The following is a 19,200-nucleotide window of genomic DNA, read 5'->3' as shown; positions in this document are numbered from 1 at the left end:
TAAAATGTCATTGAAATCCATCATAAGAGAAAAAGTATAATGCATACCTTTGTGTGTAAAAAAAAAAAAAGTTTTGTCCTGGGGCATGTAGAAATTCTTCACTGAAAAGAACTTGACGTATTGGGTGTGTGTTCCAAAATGGCTTGAGCCATTTATTTCAAGAATGACAGCAAACAAGGTACACATTTTGACACAAAGTCAGAAACAGAATATAGGGGTCCAATTAACTGTAAACTGACACATACGCAGCATGCCGAGACAGGTTTTACCCCCATAGCTTTGTCTTTCATGTATGTCCAGTGTTGTGTAAGAAACTGCTCAATCATAACAATATGTCAACAAGTCCACTTAGTATGGACTATGTCAAAAAGAAAAGAAAAAGTGACAACTCTTTCATGGTACACCATGCTGAGAGCGCTGCAGGCTTAATACATTCACAGGATGTCGTTGACCTTTGTCCAAAAAAGATGCACGTGCTGTGTTTGACTGGAGTTACTGAGTCACCACTATCCCTGGGGCTATATTGGGAGTTCCACTTGGAAAGTTGTGCCTTTAATAAACATGGGGGAAAGGAAGGACAGTTTGGAGCTTACTTTTATTTCTGCTCGGTATTGTTATGGAGTTCATTTTAGCCAAAGTTTCCTCAAAACCAATGCCATTTTGGTTTTAATTGTTTATAATCGCCGCCTCATGGTGTGAAATCAAGTCTGACAAGACCATCTATACATGAGAGGGGAATAAACCTGTATTAACTTTTTCCAAGTAAGTCAAATGAAGCACTACATAATCTGTTGCCACATCAAATGGTGAGGGAGATAAATTAACGTTTTTTTTGCCATTGTAAAATTATGGGTTCTTTAATGTAAGATACCAGTCAGTGGGTATAATTTCAATAGTTATGCATATGTGAGTCCTGATAGTTATTTTTTAAATACTCTTTAACAAGATTCCACCATGTAATTATCCGTACAAATCAATGTCACTGGCACTTTTAAGTGATGTTTTTCATTACCTGGTTGTTTGCTTTGTTTTTTTTCCACATCAAAGATGGAATGTTTTACCCGAACTTTGCAAGTATTCCTTTGTGCTATAGTTCCTTTTCATCATGTTGGGAGTGACCGTATTGGTTTGAAGGATGTATTGTCTTCCGAAGATCCCCCTGTGATTGAGACTTCAACCAAATCCCTATTAGTGAGGGCTCAAAATGAAGGGTGGCTTAACTTTGTCTCTCTGCTCAATGTTGACTCGGTTAATTCTCTGCCTGAGACAAAGTTGAACGTGGAATGTACAAACATGACACTATGAAGGCAACAACACTGTTTCTCGTTGGTGTATCTCAGTACCATGGTAACTGCCTGCATAGGGCAAGCCGACTTCAACTTTGGCATTAAAACAAGGTCTCTGTCTGCTGCTGACAGATACTATTGGCAAATGAGTAGGGAAGATCCAATATGTGCAAGTCCTCGGCTTCTCACATATATGCATGCGTGCACCTGCCCACTTACTCACTGCTTTGGAAAGAAAAAATAAAACTTGTGGCTTGTGATGACATCAACAAAGAATTGTGACCCCCCACCCCCTCCTTTTTTTCCCAACTTTAGCTCATCTTCATGACTGCTGAGCCACGTTGACTCTTGCGAACTATGTTCAGCAGACTGTGAAATAGGTTGCTTTATGCCAAGTTAGTGTCACGTTCTCACAGGGTCAAACAAAGTGGTTAGTGGGTCTTCAGGTAGACTTTAATGCATGGACAAAAAACACTGACACATTTAAAGGAAATATAAATTAAAGAAAATGGAGTACCTCACTGCTTGCAGCCACAACAGTATATTTTCTTCTGGAAAAAATTGAATTTTAGATTCTATTTGTAATTTTGAGCCAATTCTTGAAATTACTTTATTGGATCAATTTATTCATTTTCGGAGGCTCTTATCTGCAGGAGTGTTGTGTTAAACATGATTTAATGTTACTTATGCAAAAATGCTTTATCTAATCCCCTTTGAGTGAAAAACTTGGGCTCTTTCTTTGCAATGTGAAAAAGATAGCTTGGCCACAAGGATGTCTTTCTTGAACTGACATCACCCATCTGGCATGTTTTTTATTGAATGCAACTTTAGAGGCCACACCGGTCCAACATATGGCTGAAATTCTCTCTTCATGTCAGACCCTATGAAACACTATGTAATGTTTTGCAGAAATGTTAACCGCAGGGTAAACATGTCCCTGGAGGAGACAATTTAACACTAATAGTGTTGTCATGGGATGCAGCGTGAGCTGTATTTTTGGGAAAATTCATAGATAAGTCACATTTTGGGGAAATATTTTCTGGGTGTTCTCTGCTATTTGTCACCAAGTACGTACAATGAAATCACCATTGTTGCTTAGCAACAAAAGTTCAAACTTCAAACAAATTTGCTGGTTTCCAAAACCAAAGAATTGCCGCCACGTTGCACACTGTCACAAAAAAACATGCTGATGCTGGTGCTACCATAGCTAAAAAATGGCCATTTAGTCTACTTTCTTCAACTTCCATAGCCTGCAGACAGACATTTACTCACAGGTTTGGCTCATACTCACATGCCCGATTGTTAACTATTCCATCCCCCACTATACCACATATTAACGAGCACATCAAGCGTGAAATCAAAAAAACAAATAAATCTTTCGGATGATGTGTCTGTAAGTGAACTAATCTGCACTCTACCCCAATCGTTGTGTAACAGTGAGGTTAATTTACATAAAAACCAGACCCACATTCAGTTCCTTTGCCGATGACATGATCAGAAGGTCACGTTCCTGAGTGTCTGGAACAATTAGATGCTGAAAAAGTATTTTTGCAGAGACATCTACAGGCTTCCATTCCAATACCCAAAGCTAACTGTTTTTTTTCATGGAGTTTTGGTGTCATTTTATTTTGTTAAATATCTCACACAATGTTCTCAACACGTCAGACACTAAATGGATTCCAGACACAACTTGATATGATATTGAAATCATAAAATATCTTCAAACAAAGTACAGCTGGAGACTGTCTGTAATCTTTATTTATGAGCATACCTACTGTAGTTGTTTTTAAGTGATCACCTAGGATACTTTTATCTTTACTAAAAAAAAAAAAATCTTACATCTCACAAATTCTCATGAGGTTTGCAAGGTGCTGGAGCACATCCTAGTTTAGTACTGGTATGTTGGTGGAGTACATGGAATTCGTAGTAACTCAGTGTATAAACACATTCACACATCTACTTGCTATTTCTTTGTCAATTGGCAGCTTTATCTAAGTTGCTTAGTTTTGTAACGATGTTACAAAAATGTGAGGCATTACCTACAGCTGTAAATGTTCTACGCTATAATGTAGACTTTTTTTCAAAGGATGATTTGTCCACTGATGAATCAAAGGGATGATGTAATTTACAACATGTTGGGCTGCAGTAAGACTGCAGACAACAATGTTGTCCTCATAAATGTGTTAGTATTTGTGCAATTTGCCTTGAAACATGCACTATATTAAAATGTCTCCCATGGAGTAATACCATCGCTAAGACTCTTTAATGAGACATAATTCTAGGGTGTGGTTATTGCGGCTGTTATGGAGAGGTCAGTGACACCTTTGATACAACAGAACCTTTGTCAAGCTCAGAAACATAGAAGTTCACTCAAAACATGTTGAGGACAATCAGCCATCAACATGATGTCATGCAGAAGGATGGAGAAGGCTGTCTAAAGTAAGTCAGCTGTCCAAATACAAGTTTATAGCATAGTTGGTGTCTCACTCATATGGCACTGCAAAAAACACGAGACACCCTTTATTGAACCCACATCACAAATCAGAAGGGGTTTTCCTACACTTGTTTATGTGTGCTGTTCAAGTCATGGCTGGCAGCTTATCCATCCACTCTCTGTACCATTCATCCTATTCAGAGTTACAGGGAGCTGAATTTGGGCAAAAAGCCAATTGGTCACATCGAACAAAGGGCACATATAGCGGCAGACAACCACATTCACATTTACACTGGGCAGGAATTTGCTACCAGTGCCAAAAAGAAGCACGTGATGCACGGTCAGTGACTCTCTTGTTCTTTTGACATGAAATATATTTACTTTTTACTTTGACAAAGCAGGCGGCATGGTGCAACTTTTCTGTGCAGCTGAGATGTCTTAACAACTCACGGTATGGATGCAGCCCCAAGTAGCACCATCATCATGACACCGGCGCGAGACAGAATTCTGATGTTCTGCACAAGTTGTTTCCAGTATAAAAAAAAAAGTTAACTAAATTAAAATGTATTTGCATTCATCATGGATGTTCACTTCCTTTGGTTGTTGCTAATGTTATACACTTGCATGTCCAGCAGTGAAAACAAAAACAAACTTTTATTGGGTAATATCAGCCAGCCAGCTGTCTTTATTGTGCTTTCACTCTGAATCAGTTGTGCTGCCATCAAGTGGCAACAAACAATGGTATGAAAATGGAATTATGGGCAAGACAAAGCAAGCAAATGATACAGATAATGTTTTTGGGATTACCTGCACATATGTGAAGTTTTCCATCAGGCATGTGCTACAATGTTTAAGAGGTTCATTCACTGCCTATGGATGACTGCACCTTTGTATGCAATGCCAGGTCCAAATGTATGCTTGGATGAATTTGATGGGGATCAACTTTATTAGCTCACCTACAGGTCCTCACTCAGGCCAAATGAAACATTTGAAGGATAGAGATTTTGAGACAGGTCATCTGTTCCAACATCTGTGACTCCTGAGCTATTATTCTTTTGGATGACTGGAGAAAGGTTCCCATGGACAGACTCCCAAATCTTGTAGAATGTCCTCCCCAAAGAGTTGAAGCTATTCTTGCTGTGACAGACTTAATAACTTTGTGTTTTCTCCTATATATGGTGTGGCTCAGTGGTAGAGTTGACGTTACTCAGGCTGGGAGCCCTGGTGACCTTGCCTACGCATTCTCCAGCAAGATACTGAACCCTAGTTCCCTGTGAAGCTGTGTCATGGAAATAAGCATATAGGGTCAAAGTGCAATGCGAATGACAGAATTTTCCCATGCGTGCATTTTTACAGTCAAAATGTTGCCAATGTTTATCATTTTCCTGAACTCGGACATTTTTACATTAGTCACCATACCATGTGTGTAAACTGTATGCGATGGGCGGAGTGTTTATCTCATAGTGAGAGGAAAATGAATGACAGAGAACAAGAGAAATCCCCTCCCCTGGATTCCAGAACCGGCACACTTGTTACTCGCCACACCGTATGTTGGCCAACGCTAACAGCTGCATTGCTTCAGTAAGTTTAATGATCATACACCGTCATCCCACCACCACACCCAAAGATTATTTCGCCTAAAATCCCCTTTCTTTGGCTTCTCATATTATTCTCCATTCCGATTCCAGGTAATGCAACACTAACAAGATGGACATGGACTGCTTCCTTGTGACTAAAGAACCGATTTCGTCAGCTTCATTCTCCACGACAGCTGTGACATCTGTAGTCTTTCAAACATACGTTATATTCACGTCAGTGCATGACCTGAACAACAATACGCTCATAAAATATGCACTCATCGCTCAGTGTTCAACAGCAAGAAGAATTACATCGCGTAGATGCTTATGCCGTAATTCTATTACATAACTGGAAAGATTATGTTGAGTCACCCCTGCTGTTAAATATGAATGCCTTTAGTAAAAATTCATAAGAGATTAATTTAAATATAATACAGGAATGTTTTTTTTATAATAAGGATGGTTTATTCACCAATCTAAAAGATATTTCAGGAAAGCTTTTTATGGCCCAAGAAAGGTCTTCTAATGCTTTTGACTTTAGTGTCATGGTTTGAGGATTAGTATTTGCTCTTTGGACATCTCACTAATCAGAATCCATGGAGACGATCAAGTGAGTCAGAAAAGGAATGTTAATCTGAAGTGAGTAATACTACAATGACCAATCAGATAATCGGATTAATAGGGGCCAGGAGAGTGTTGCCTTGCATTAATTGTGTCTGTTTGCGCTTGAACGAATGTTTGGCAATGTTATTGTCGAAATCATATGCTTCTTCTGCTTTGTTGTCATGTGGCTTGAGCACAAGCATTACTCAGCGCTTCAATGTGTGGGGAGATTTATTTATTTATTGGGGGGGGCAGCTAGTTGGACAATGTAGAAAAAAAAAACATTTTCAGAAATACACTAGTTTTTAGAAAATGTGCTGAAGCCAGAGTAAGCATGTGTTGAAACTGGACTGTAGCACAGATTAAGCACTAACTTCTTCCAAATGTGCAGTGACACACTGGTAGGTGACATCATCAATGCATAAACCATTTTTTTGCGCTGGAGTTCTCTGCAATGGAAAGTCCCTTCATTTCTGTTTCTGGTAAAATGTATAAAGAAATTAGAACGACGTAACACAATAGGCTCGCCTATGAGCTTGACCACCTCAATATAGGCTGACCAAACAACCTGGCGATGTTCCCACTGTCCAACTTGGTATGCATGCGTGTGTTTGCAAATGCCTACGTGGATGTGTTCCTACCAAGCGGTCCCAGAATCTATAACAGGTGCCAATGATTAACAAATGCCCCTCTCTTGAAGGAATTTTGCAAGTGGAAAAAACTTTACTCTGCTCCCCTCTCAGTGGGAACATTTGCTATTACTCTATTTGGCAACAGTCCAAGTGGATTTAAGGGCTCGTAGTTCTTTTTCCATGAAGAGACAATAGTTCACTAAACCATGACTCTTAGAATCAATCATTATAGATCACCAATCAAAGGAAACTAACATGTTCATCAAATAAATACGCCTGAATGAATATAGATATCAAAGTATAATAAGGCCGAGCTCCACAGGCATCCAGAATATACAAGTGGAAAAACGGCCCGGTGGAGTGAGTGGTTAGTGCGTCTGCCTCACAGCCTTGGGCTCCTGGGTTCAAATCCAGGTCACGGGCACCTGTGTGGAGTTTGCATATTCTCCCCGGGCCTGCTCGGGTTTCCTCTGGGTACTCTGGTGTCCCCTCACATTCCAAAAACATCCATGGTAGGCTGATTGGACACTCTAATTTGCCCCTAGGTATGGTTGTCAGTGTGCATGGGTCCCCTGCGATGGGCTAAATTCAGCGTGTCCCCCGCCTCTGGCCCAGAGTCAGCTGGGATAGGCTCCAGCACCCCACAGGAACCCAATGATTCTTTGCTAAATTTGTCCAAAACGTGCATTGTAGAAGGTTTCATTGATTTTACGGTGGTCATAAACGTCTGTCAAATACTAATAGCCGAGCGATTTAATTTTTTCACCTTGTTGACGTGTGTAAACTTAATCTTTTATTTGTGAAAGCTGCAAGAAGCGTTGATGTATGCATCGTTGTTTTTACATGATGTTCCCTAAACGCACCGCGTGGCTGATTTGTCGTAAAGTTTGATGCCTTCTGACGTCATTTACACGCGTAATTTTCAAATTAATTTACGGCAGCGAATTTCTAGGTGTAATAGGAACACTTTTTATTCGGTCGTGACGGGAAAACTCGGCAAGACACGGTGGTTGCAGGTAGGACCCCTTTGCACGTCATTTACAAACGTTATTTTTGGAAGAATTTCCGTCAGCGTGTTTACAGGTGATCCCCGATCCATTAATCACGCTTCATCAGGATTAGAGAATAGATCAAGCATGATTTATGGATGGGTGCATGTTTTATTTTACCATTGTCACTACGTTCGTCCAAACCGTGCATCGTAGAGATTTTCAATGTTTTATAGTGCCCAGAAACGGCTGTCGGATCCTAATAGACGATTGATAGACGATTATTGATTTTTTGTTTACATTTTTTAAGTGCGTAAACTCAAACTTTGAGCATTTGCAAGGATTATTGATGGTTATGCCTGACCAGAAATATGTTAACTCACTGCCCTCCTGTGGTAGTTTTTAGAATTACACTCTGCAGATTTGGGGAAAAATCCATACTCTTCAATGCACACTGCAGTACTTCCACTTTGTCACTCCTGCTTAAAGTTAGTTGCATGAACTATGTAACAACACCGGTATTTTGTGAGTTTTTATTTTTGACATATTTTAACTTTGGTTTACAATGTTTTAACCAAAATAACACCCAAACATTGCTTAAACAGGTAAAATTCTCCTGCTTCTTTCTGTATACATAATTGTATACGTGTTTGCTGTCCGATGTGTGTAACTGAAATTTCCTTTCCTTTTTTTCTGTAGTGACGGGAAAACTTGGCGAGACACGATGGTCCTGGCTGCGCCGACCCAATTTAGTGGTAAGGTAGGACACCTTTACACATCATTTTTGGAAGAAAAACACCTTTCTGCTGTGACTTTCATCCTTTATTGCGATATACCCAATAACAACCTCACCCAAACAGGTGGGCCCTGCTTCTATGACAATAAAACAATAAAACATGTTTATAGGTACATGAGTATATGTAGGATCTAGTAAGCATGTTATTTTCAAATTGACATCAGTAATGACAGGGTTACAATCAATGATTCAATCAGAATTGTCAACCTTTAACAAGACACATATAGCTAGTTTTAAAAAAAACTGTGAAATGTTTTCGCAGAGGGTAAAGGTTAAGTGGGAGATGAAAATTAGAGTGATATTCATCACATCTATTGCCTTTAAAAACAGATCAGCGTGTTCTTGGCAACCAACAGTAAATAGAAGACGTTGGGAAAAATATTACAGTATGACATTCCTTAAACATTGCGTTATGGATACGGAGGCAAGTAAATGACGACTGATAAGCAGGAGTCTGGGAAAAATCCCGACAAGTAGTGTGACTGAGTATACAAATGACTGTTAAATTAACCTTCAGACCTGTCATTCATCATGAAGGAATTGAAGGAGGGTTCTGTTTGTGTTAGTTTCGGCGTCTCCCTTTCCTTTTCCCCTCTCTTCTACATTGCTATCAACAGTGGTGGTGAAATGCCTGAATCCAGCTGTAGCTCGCACTTCTTGGAAAAAAAGCTAATGTACAAAATGTTTAATAGGTAGTACATGTAATAATAATAGACTTGTGTTGATAGGAAAGGCAGTGCTGGGTGGTGCCGTGAAATATAAATGAAAATATATAGTAATACAATACTGATGATTGTTACTCACAACAATGTTTTTCCTTTTTCAGGGCAAATTTGAAATGGCCAAATTGATCCCCAACACCATTAAAACAATGGACTATAGTTTTGTGCTCTTTAGCAAAATATACAGCATGTACTCTAATCGAGTAACTGAATAAGATCTTTGATATTCTATTATGCTAATAAATTACACAATGTTGTGGAAGAAGATTTTTCCTATATGTGAATGTTAAATCTTTGTAATCCATTACAATTAAAAATGCAATAACAAGAAAACTTCTTCCCATGATATCTTCCAAGTCACTTCCTTGCAAGAAAATCAAGTATTTGTAGCATAGAGGGATGGATTTCCTAGCTGTGTCGCCACAAGAAAAAAATAAAATTGCATTAAGAGTTATTCTTGGAAGTTTTGTTAGCAGATGTGTTAAAGCAACAGCCTAGTTCCATTTTTCTTTTTCTACTAGTTTCTGTCTTCTGTGTATTTTCCATCTGGATGCCCCCGTGGCACTGTGCTGTCTCCCACTAGTCAGTCTTGGTAACATGCCAGACATCTGGAGACTAAAAAGATGGTCTGTGGAGATATCAAGATGTTTGTAATGTGCTGAGTTGGGTATTTCAAGTATACACAGTATAGTACTATAGGAGCATAAATCACATGTATGTTTTTTTTTATCATACATTTCAAAAGGATACAATTAGAGATTAGTACTGTCTTGGTTTTGATAGTCTCAGAATGAAAACAATTATGTACCATTATTCCATTTTTTAATACACACCATAAATTGGTCAAAATGGTAAATTGCCAATCCTGGATTAGACAGCATCGTCTTTATTACAAATCAATAGCAAATGATTGAGAATTTCAAAACACACAACATGAAAATCCTTATTCCTTTTCTTTATTGCTGATATGCTCACTTGCATGCAGTATTTTTCAACTTAAACTTGAATAATATAATAACATCTGGCAACACAGTTTTGTTACTATTTACTTTTCCATCCATTTTTATTTTGATGGGTCACGCAAAGTGTGAATGAGAGTGACCGTGATTTTAAAAGGTCATAAATTATGCTTTTGACCTCTCTTTCTACAAAACAAAATGATTTTTTTTTTGTTAAGAAAAAACATGCAACAGCTGGTAAGCACCTCACCCGCTGGTCTGCTCTAATGTGTATGTTATGTCAAATGTAACAGCTGCTGCATGTTGTTGATGTACTGTGTACATTCTCTGTGTGAGCTGTCCTATACATGTGAACCGGCCCGGTTCTACTACACCTGCCCGCTCATGAGTTCATTTTCTCGGGGAGGCAAGCTGATCCTCCCGTTATGAAACTTCGTAGCGACTTTTTGTTCTCCAAGTGTGCACTTGACACTGGTTGACCCGGCTCTACTCTGCCGTCTGGCGGACAAAAGTTGGTATTACGTCTATTTACCGTGCCCGCTCATCAGAGCACATTTCCTAGGTAAGATCATCCCTCTGACCTAGCCCGAGCCCGGTTCTTTGTGAGTATTTGGCAGGTGCGTATGGGGTTTATAGCATTAAGACCACAAAAATCACGACTATCACACGTCCATCATCATCGCGACGTGGCTTGAACGTCTACAAAAAAAAAAAACAAGGAACTCATCCTTCACTCTGCTCACCTCACTTTGACTACTTATTTCTTTCGTCTTTATTGATTATGTATTTGTCGGTCTGTTTTTATTTGTGCACTATGTGGTAAAAGCTTTAAATTTCATTATACTTGTTTAATGACAATAAACCATTTAATTCAATGCTGTTTTATAGCATCCAGACCACAATCATCACTCCTGTTCTGTGTAGTCTTCAAAACATAGATACAAATTAGGTTGAGAGGACAAACCACCTCGTGGAGCACGTCAAGCAAGCTGCCATTTATTTCACATTCAACATGGCCGGACAATATAGGCGTGGTTCCTACGTCATCTTCAAAACATAGACATAAATTAAGCTGATAGGACAAACCACGTCGTGGAGCACGGCAAGCAAGCCACCATCTTTTCCAAATTCAATATGGCTGGACAATATGGGCGTGGTTCCTACGTCATCTTCAAAACATAGACATAAATTAAGTTGACAGGACAAACCACGTCGTGGAGCACGGCTAGCAAGCCACCATCTTTTCCAAATTCAATATGGCTGGACAATATGGGCGTGGTTCCTACGTCATCTTCAAATCATAGACAAAAATTAAGTTGATAGGACAAACCACCTCGTGGAGCACGGCAAGCAAGCCACCATCTTTTCCAAATTCAATATGGCTGGACAATATGGGCGTGGTTCCTACGTCATCTTCAAAACATAGACATTAATTAAGTTGAGAGGACAAATTACCTCTTGGAGCACGGCAAGCAAGCCACCATCTTTCATCACATTCAATATGGTTGGACCATATGGGCGTGGTTGCGATTATTGTCACCCAGCTGTGTAAATTAAGCGCATGTGCAGGATTTCGCCCTTTCCAATGGCATTTGCTATGCCGACGGTCGACGAGGTAGGTGTGGAGCACTTTGCTCGTTGGAGTGCGTTTTTATCACGCTACCTGTTGATTTTTTAGGAATCAATTGGTCCAAAAAACGACCACAAATCGTTTAGTTTAATGCCAGATCGTTGGTTTAATGGTTTAATGCCACACCGTCGACAATTTTAAGTTTGGGTTCCCCTACCCCCACCAGCTGTGTGTGCCGCATGTAGCCAGTTAGCATTGATGTCAAGATGACTCTTAGCATTTGACTCTAAAAGCATGTTGTCCGTTTTCTCTCAATTATTGAGTCGTGTAGTCGTGTCTCTTTTTAACTTAATCAAACAATGGACTCGTATGTCCTTTTAATTTAATCAAACAAAGCTGAGACATCAACGGATAGTTTGCTGGGTAAAGGTTCACTCAGATAGGACATCCAGAGGCAAGTTGCCGGTGTTTTGTATGTAATGATAGTTTTCACCGTGTGCGCGCTAAACAGCCTTTTCCAATTTGTAATTGTTCTGTTCTCACCAAAAATGATTTATACAAAAATTAAGCCAACTTTCTCCTAGTTTTTGATGTCAGGCTGTATATTTAATCACCTTGTCTGGAAAAGGGAAAATAGCACGGAGCACTCACGAACTTATGTTCATTTGTTCTTTATGTTGATTGTTTATTAAATATCTTGTAAGATTTCTCTTGCCTATAATAGTTGTTTGGCAAATAGTTTGATTAAATCAATTTTTCCCCTTTTTAGCACCAAGACCACTCAAACCCTTGAGGTTACAGGAGAGAAGACTGGGCCGAATCAAGGTAAAACTAGTTCCTCTACAAAACTACAAGCCTATCTCTATATATATGATAACTATGATTTGTTTTAATTTTTTTTTAGCAAGCATCGGATCTTCCTCGCAAGTTGCCCGCTTGAAGATGTCTCTAATTTCTGCACTTTGGAGAAGTGACCCTTTGGCAGGTTAGTATATTTGTTTATTGTAAAATATTTAAGTATTCATCCAAATAAGCTTGTAATATCTGATTTATTTTATGAATTATTTCACTAAGTTGTTACTTCTCCCCCTCTTTTATAGGTAAAGTCCAGTTCTCTGGCTCATTCTGGCAAAATGAAGCATCAAACTTTTATGGTGAAGAAGTTCCAGAAATGTTATTTGTTGTAAAAATCCAATATGGGGGCAGGATTTAATTCTAAGTCTTTCTTCTCTTGTAAGAAAAGACTTCCAAATCCTGCCCAACATTTTCAAAAGACTTGGCGACAACAACTCTTTACGAGTCAAGTCTTTTTTTTTTTCTTTTTTTATTCTTCAAAGATACTTCTGTAAAATATCCTCTTGTTTTAATAAAAATACTTGTGTAAAACTATGCTGTTTGACAAATTTTCTGGTATTTTTTTAATGTGTAAAATTTTGACTAAGTGTTCCCCTTTTTTTCCCCCAAAAAATACTTCTGTAAATTATGGTTAAGTTTTTATTTTTTTTATTTCTAAATACTTGTATAAAATATGGTCTTTTTTTAAAAAAAAAAAAAAGCTTGTGGAAAATTGCCTTTTTAATTTCCACAAAAAAATCAGCTAAGTGTTTAACCCCAGATTTTTTTTTTTCTTGTCTGCATGTTTCCAGCAGAAAAAAGTTTGTGAAGTTTACACCATGTTACATTTAATAAAAACCTTTAACCTGTCATGACACTTGCTTTCTTTTACAAGAAAAATGAATAAGACATGTATACATTTTCAAGAAAGTTTATTTTTCCCCACAATATGACTTTTGAGAATGATGCATTCAGCCAACAATGAAAAGATCCTCTGATGAAATTCTGAGGGAGAAAAAAAAGTCAAGTTATGATACACCAACATTAAAAAAAAATTACTAAGTGTTACATATCAAAAAGATACTTACCATCTCTAAGTCAGCAAGCTTCACCCCACTGCTAAAAAAAATAGACAGGATGAATAAATGGACATTTTTGGCTTGGTTTTCTTTTTAACTGTGGCAGAGACTCAAAAATAAGAGTCTAACAGGAATCTCCAATATTAGTCCTCAAAAGCCCCTATCCAGTCTATTTTCCATGTCTTCCAACACACCAAATGGTCACGTGGTGGGAGATATGGAAAACATACTAGACAGGGGACCTTCGAGGACCAAAGTTAGAGACCCCTGCTCTAAAATGACAAGTAGCAGTGAGGGGATGTTGGTGTCAAAGACTGCCATTCAATGTATCACCCTTTCTTTAGCGTTGATTTGGTGGACCCTGAAAAAAAAAGATACAAAATGAGTAGATTTAGTACACAACAAGAAAATAAGAAATCAAGTAACCTGAAACACTTGAGTCATACCTCACACACGACTTTGCGCTTGGTCGATTTTTTTTTTCCAGCTTTCACCTGCTCTGTGACTTTAGACTGTTACAAAACACAGCATGATTATGCAATTGGTTATTTGACCATTTTGATGCACAAATGACCCATGTCATTTCATCCTGCAAGTGTTTCAGTTAATCATTTTAAATCATTTTTTTAAATAAATGCCAAAAAGTTATCATTGATTCTATTTATCTCTTCCTAGACAGAGGAAAAATGGCTGTACTACTGTGTTGAAATGTGAGTCAAAAATGACCCCTGGGCATTGTTGACACATTTAAGAATATAAAGGTTGTTCTTAACCTGGGTTTGATCAAACCCTAAGGGTTCAGTGGCTGCAGATGACCACGTGACATTGCTTGGCCAATCAGTGCTGGGAGAAATTTCTTTAATTTGAAATGAAAAAAAGTTTATTTCACATTAAAGTAGCGTTCGGTAGGTCCTATAAGGTTTAGAATCGCTGGTATACATTCTACACGTACTATTTAATTCGTACACCACCACTTATTGGTGTTAGTTACCCACACGGGTTCTTGCTATTAAAATTTTGAATGTATCAAATGGAAAAACAAGCTAATTGAGCAAAGCATTGAACGTTGGGCATTAAATCATTACACGGAGAGAGAGAAAAGAAACTCGAATTTTACAAACGACTTACTTTGCTGACAAACAGCTCGATATGGCATTGACGAGCTGGTCCTTTTTGGTCGTTTTGGCTACATTCTTGATGTTTCCCAGCAGTCTGTGATCGTTGAGGAACTGAAACACACAATGGAATGATTACTTTTTAAACATAGAGTTAGAGGTGACGCAATGTAACCAATTGGTTTGCAAACATTTTCTGTCTGCAACCATGTGGGGCCACATCACGCTAACAACCATGCTGCCGTCAAATAGCACTTTCAATGAGAACTGGGGCTTCGAAATCCACAAATGACAACGTACCGAAGGCTCTGCATTGTCGTGTAAGACGTTTATCAGCTATTTCTTCGGTAAATCGTCATTTCTGCGCTGCTCTGCGGTGCACTGCCAAACTGGTTTCCGGGCTCATCCGCCATTTTGAAGGCGGTCACTCGAACTCTGACCTCAGCCACGCCCATTAAAGAGAAACACACAAAATAATGTTTTTTCTTTAATAACGGGTATTAGACTAATACCAATTATTATGAAAACAATGTCGTACTTTTTGTTTCTATTTATCTGTGCATATTACATGTACGCCTTCAGTATTTCTACATCTGAATCAATCCAACTCTAAATAACTATTTCATGGCTATAAAACCTTTACTGCAGCTACAGCTGCAACACATCTAAAAAGCATCAATAATAACCTTATACGATTGAAATATTAATTAGGATACTATATTTTCTTGTGCAGCTCACTACAGATAGTTTGGTATCACTGATTACCGACCGGTTGGTTTAAATACAGAGGGGGAAAAAGAGAGGTCCACAGGAACTGAGAAATGCTGATCGCTAGGGGGCGACAGCGACCTGGAGTCAGTCGCTGTAAAGATTATGTGTCTTAAGTGTCTTTAATCCTGATAAGGTTGTTACCTATCAAGAGGAACGTGCACTCAAAAGTGAATGAAACAAAACAAAAAATGAAACACAGTTTTGTGTGGCTGACACTAGATGGTTGTAAACTGCAGCCACTCTTTCCGGGACAGATCATGTCAAAGTAGTACTAAACGGGAAAAGCATGAAAAAGAATGTAAATAAATGACATGAATAAAGAAGCCATCTGCTAAATTCATTGGCAACAACATCATATTGGCACAGCTCTTGAATGTAATAAAGTGAACCAAAGTTCCTGGCAGACGTCGTGACTGATTTGAATGTTGTCAGGTAGGGCCTCTCTTATCAAACACTGAAACTTTGCTCTAAATCCAATTTGAAGTGGACGACCAATTACCTTCATCCCCTGTGCCCTCCTCCCCTTGATATGGCTGCCATTCACGCTGTTGCGCTGGATATCCATCTCCAATCGCTCCTTCTCCCGCTGCGCTGCCTCTCCATCACACGCCTGATTACACTGCTAACGTGAGACTGACCGGGACTAAACAAACAAGAAGAATGGAGACACGGATCCGTCTAATGGTCACCATTGAAGTCCATTCATAGGCTCTCCATTGTGTCCGTATGCTCTTTCAGACCTCTGATTAGAAGAGGCTTTCAGTGACAAAAGGTCAGAGGGCCGAGCGGACCCTCCCACACCTCCGTGACCCACTCTGATCCCACGACCCCGATGCCAGGAGCCTTCGGGCCCGGCTGGATCTCCCCGCTGGTTAACCGGCTTTGTCTCGGCCCGTTTTATGCCACGTCACTCACACGCGTCGGTGAGTGAAACACAATCACGTGACTTGAATATAATGCAAAGAACTTCATTTTGAGGTGTGACAGAAATGTTCCAGGACCGGTCACACGTAACTCTGTGGCTGTCTTTGACAGTTAAAGACATCTAAGATGGATATATTTATATATTTTAAGTTAACCATACTAAACTCCACGGTTGTGATACCTCTTAAATCAAGTCCGTGTTGCCCAACGACCACTCCAAAAACATTACTGCTCTAGGAGATCTGCATGGAGGAATGGGCCAAAATATGGGCAAGTAAGTGCGTGAAAAGCTTGTGAAGAGTTACAGAAAAAGTTTGGCCTCCATTATTGCCAAGGGTACATAAAGTGTTGAGATGTACTTTTGGTATTAACCAAATAATTATTTTCCACCATGATATGCAAATAAATTCTTTAAAAATCAATGTGATTTTCTGAATCTTTCGTTAAACCTTCTGGTGGCAGTTTGCCAAAGTGAGGAACGCAAATGGCTGCTTTTTTTTGTGCATGTGGCAGCTAACGTATGTGAAACATAAAGCGCTAAAAGTTTAAATGAGGCCCGCGGGCCAGCCAACACATGAAAAAAATATCTCCTGTCACAAGATCAAACTACCACCTTCTGACCTGACCACGCAGGCTAGCTGGGAAAAACCTCTGACCCCTACGTGAGTGCGCCTATGCTGACCGGTTACATGGGCTTGTGCACGTCAAGATGGGGGAGTGGGGTGTGATGGGCTTTGCCGCGGGCGCAAGTTCAGATCCAGTTTTCTGACATTTTTCTTCCGTTCTGGGCAGGCCGTGTAAAAAAAATGACTGACCTGAATATATGAGTGTCAGGGTGTGGTTGTGGGTGTGTGTGGACTTGAATGTGTGTCAAGGTGGGTCACCAGGTGCAGTCGAAAGAGTTATAGGGGTAGACAAAGTACTGAAACTTTTCAATGGAGTATGGTCTAAGCTTTTTTTTTTTTTTTTACTACCACGGTTCACAAAATGAGCAACATTTTTGAAGCCTTACAGGACACTTATTTAACTGCCACTGATTGTACTAGATGTCCAATCCAATTTGAATGAATCTAAGTTATTTTGCCCCTCCCAGTAAAACTAAACACTTGGAGAAAATTACACATCCTGCACTCAAATGCTATTTCATTTTTTTGCACATTGTAGCAAAATGCCAATCTATACAATAGTAGAGACTATCGTCTAATTGTAAAATAAAAACAAAAATATAGATTACAGATATGACTATATTCGCCCTTTCTCATTGAAACATTTGGATTGCCACCTCACTCTCAATCGAAAAGCGGGTGTAATTGTAGCGTTCAGGTTTCAATCTGTGGTTACTGAGGGTTGCGAGGGATTCCTGCGGTACTCCCCAATGCGTCTTTTCTCTTCCTCGTTATCAGAATCAGGCTCACTGGTGATATTGTCCTTCCTTAACTTTAATGTGTGCCACATCAGGGACAGTAAACAGGACAAGAGGCCTGCAGAGATGATTGGAAGCTCCACGCGGCGCAAGAATAAAGTAATTAAAACTCCCGGTTAATTGGCTTTTTCTATGATAAAGCACAATCTCCTCATGCATGAGGAGGAGAGCCTCTTACGGCCACGGGCAGACCCGCAGGAAAGTAAACATACAGCTCATGCATTCCCTTTGTTGTGCAAGTTTTACCCTTAATCATCTTAAATTTAATCGGAATTAGGGCACGCGCCATTCTCGCCAGAAAAATGTGCTGGGCTTGAGTGCATAATGACCGTGACTTGCCATGAGGCTGGTGGGATCAGGTCGCTTCTGCTAGTGGGGGGGAGGCAACAGTTTCCCCATTTTTCCTTCCTGCGACTGAAAATGACATCTTAAAGTATTTTCTCTCCTAACCGTTTTTTCTCGTCTTTGCTGTCATGGGTGTGAAACTAAAATCATGTAAGTTGGCTTTCCACAAGGTTCTATTACAGGTCACATTTTGTTTGATACCGCCTGTTGTAAAACTAGCACGCAGGTCATGTTGCTCCCAAACTGTTGCTTGCAAAGTGCATGAGTTGACCTATGTTGTAGAGACTTAAAAATCCCATACTGGGTTACGTTATCAACGCTAGACATCCCATTCATTTTCATGGTTGCGTGTTTATACTAAACTGCCCCCACCGACGTGAAAGTAACGTCTGTCTTTGCAGTTTATGGCCATGGGCGTGTTCATCTGCACAAAGAAAAGGAAGACAAAGTCCACTTTACCTGAATCAAGACCTGCCAGTTGACTCTGGCAAGTCTCACATTCCCATTGGCTGTCCACTCTGTCCCACCCTCACAATTGCCCAGAGTCCACCGGAACATGTGAAAAGTCATCAACGATTTATGTGCTGTGAATTGGAGGGGAAAAAAACTGTTGGGGACTCGTCAGAAAAGTTATCCGGCCGCCATTCAGGCCAAGGAGGCCGCATATCGCTTTACCTTACATAATTGGGCCCGTAGCAGTGCAATATGGCGCCGCCTCAGAGTTTACCGGAGGGAGATGTGGAGGATGTTACCTGTCACCTGGATATGACCACACCCTCCCTCTTCTCCTTTTCAGTCTCTGTGGAGCAAAAAAATGGGAAAAACTGACTCATCGGAGTGTAAAGCGCGAGCCAGCGGCTTCTGTCTTCATTTCCACTTTATTCTCCATAACACAATGGTAATTGGTACGAGTGGGCGTGTGTACATCTGGTGCAATAACTCACCCCCCCCCCCCCCCCCAACTAAACAGCACTGGTCCTCGTCTTCCCAGCCCCCACCTTGTTGAAAGCTCATTAAAAGACCTGCTGTTAATGAGCTAGAGGGATCATAGAAGTTCATTTTGATGAGAAGAAGGGAGGGGTGCAGGCCCGAGATGCTGTTGCAGAGGTTTTTATGTCCTTAAAATAGAGTCAGCAATTAT

The 19,200-nt window shown here is 39.8% G+C and overlaps 3 long non-coding RNA genes across 4 annotated transcripts; 2 read left to right on the top strand and 1 right to left on the bottom strand.

Annotated features, from left to right (window-relative positions):
* Positions 1-7,383: 7,383 nt before the first annotated feature.
* On the top strand, positions 7,384-10,873 carry LOC144200540 (uncharacterized). The gene is made up of 3 exons (XR_013327139.1): positions 7,384-7,548; positions 8,221-8,281; positions 9,144-10,873. It is a non-coding gene; the product is annotated as an uncharacterized LOC144200540 (long non-coding RNA).
* Positions 10,874-11,489: 616 nt separating this feature from the next.
* Positions 11,490-12,956, top strand: LOC144200539 (uncharacterized). Its single transcript, XR_013327138.1, has 4 exons — positions 11,490-11,613; positions 12,338-12,393; positions 12,473-12,553; positions 12,669-12,956. It is a non-coding gene; the product is annotated as an uncharacterized LOC144200539 (long non-coding RNA).
* Positions 12,957-13,322: 366 nt separating this feature from the next.
* On the bottom strand, positions 13,323-16,133 carry LOC144200531 (uncharacterized). 2 transcript variants are annotated; one of them, XR_013327137.1, is made up of 5 exons: positions 14,897-16,125; positions 14,610-14,710; positions 13,928-13,993; positions 13,491-13,842; positions 13,323-13,407 (listed from the first exon to the last, which is right to left on the bottom strand). It is a non-coding gene; the product is annotated as an uncharacterized LOC144200531 (long non-coding RNA). The 2 variants fall into 2 exon arrangements; XR_013327136.1 differs by having other exon boundaries at positions 14,610-16,133.
* Between the last annotated feature and the right edge of the window lie 3,067 nt (positions 16,134-19,200).

Source organism: Stigmatopora nigra, chromosome 8 (genome assembly GCF_051989575.1).
Source record: "Stigmatopora nigra isolate UIUO_SnigA chromosome 8, RoL_Snig_1.1, whole genome shotgun sequence".
Lineage (NCBI taxonomy): Eukaryota > Metazoa > Chordata > Actinopteri > Syngnathiformes > Syngnathidae > Stigmatopora > Stigmatopora nigra.
Note: the sequence above shows the minus strand (reverse complement) of the source record. Positions and strands in the feature narration are given on the sequence as shown.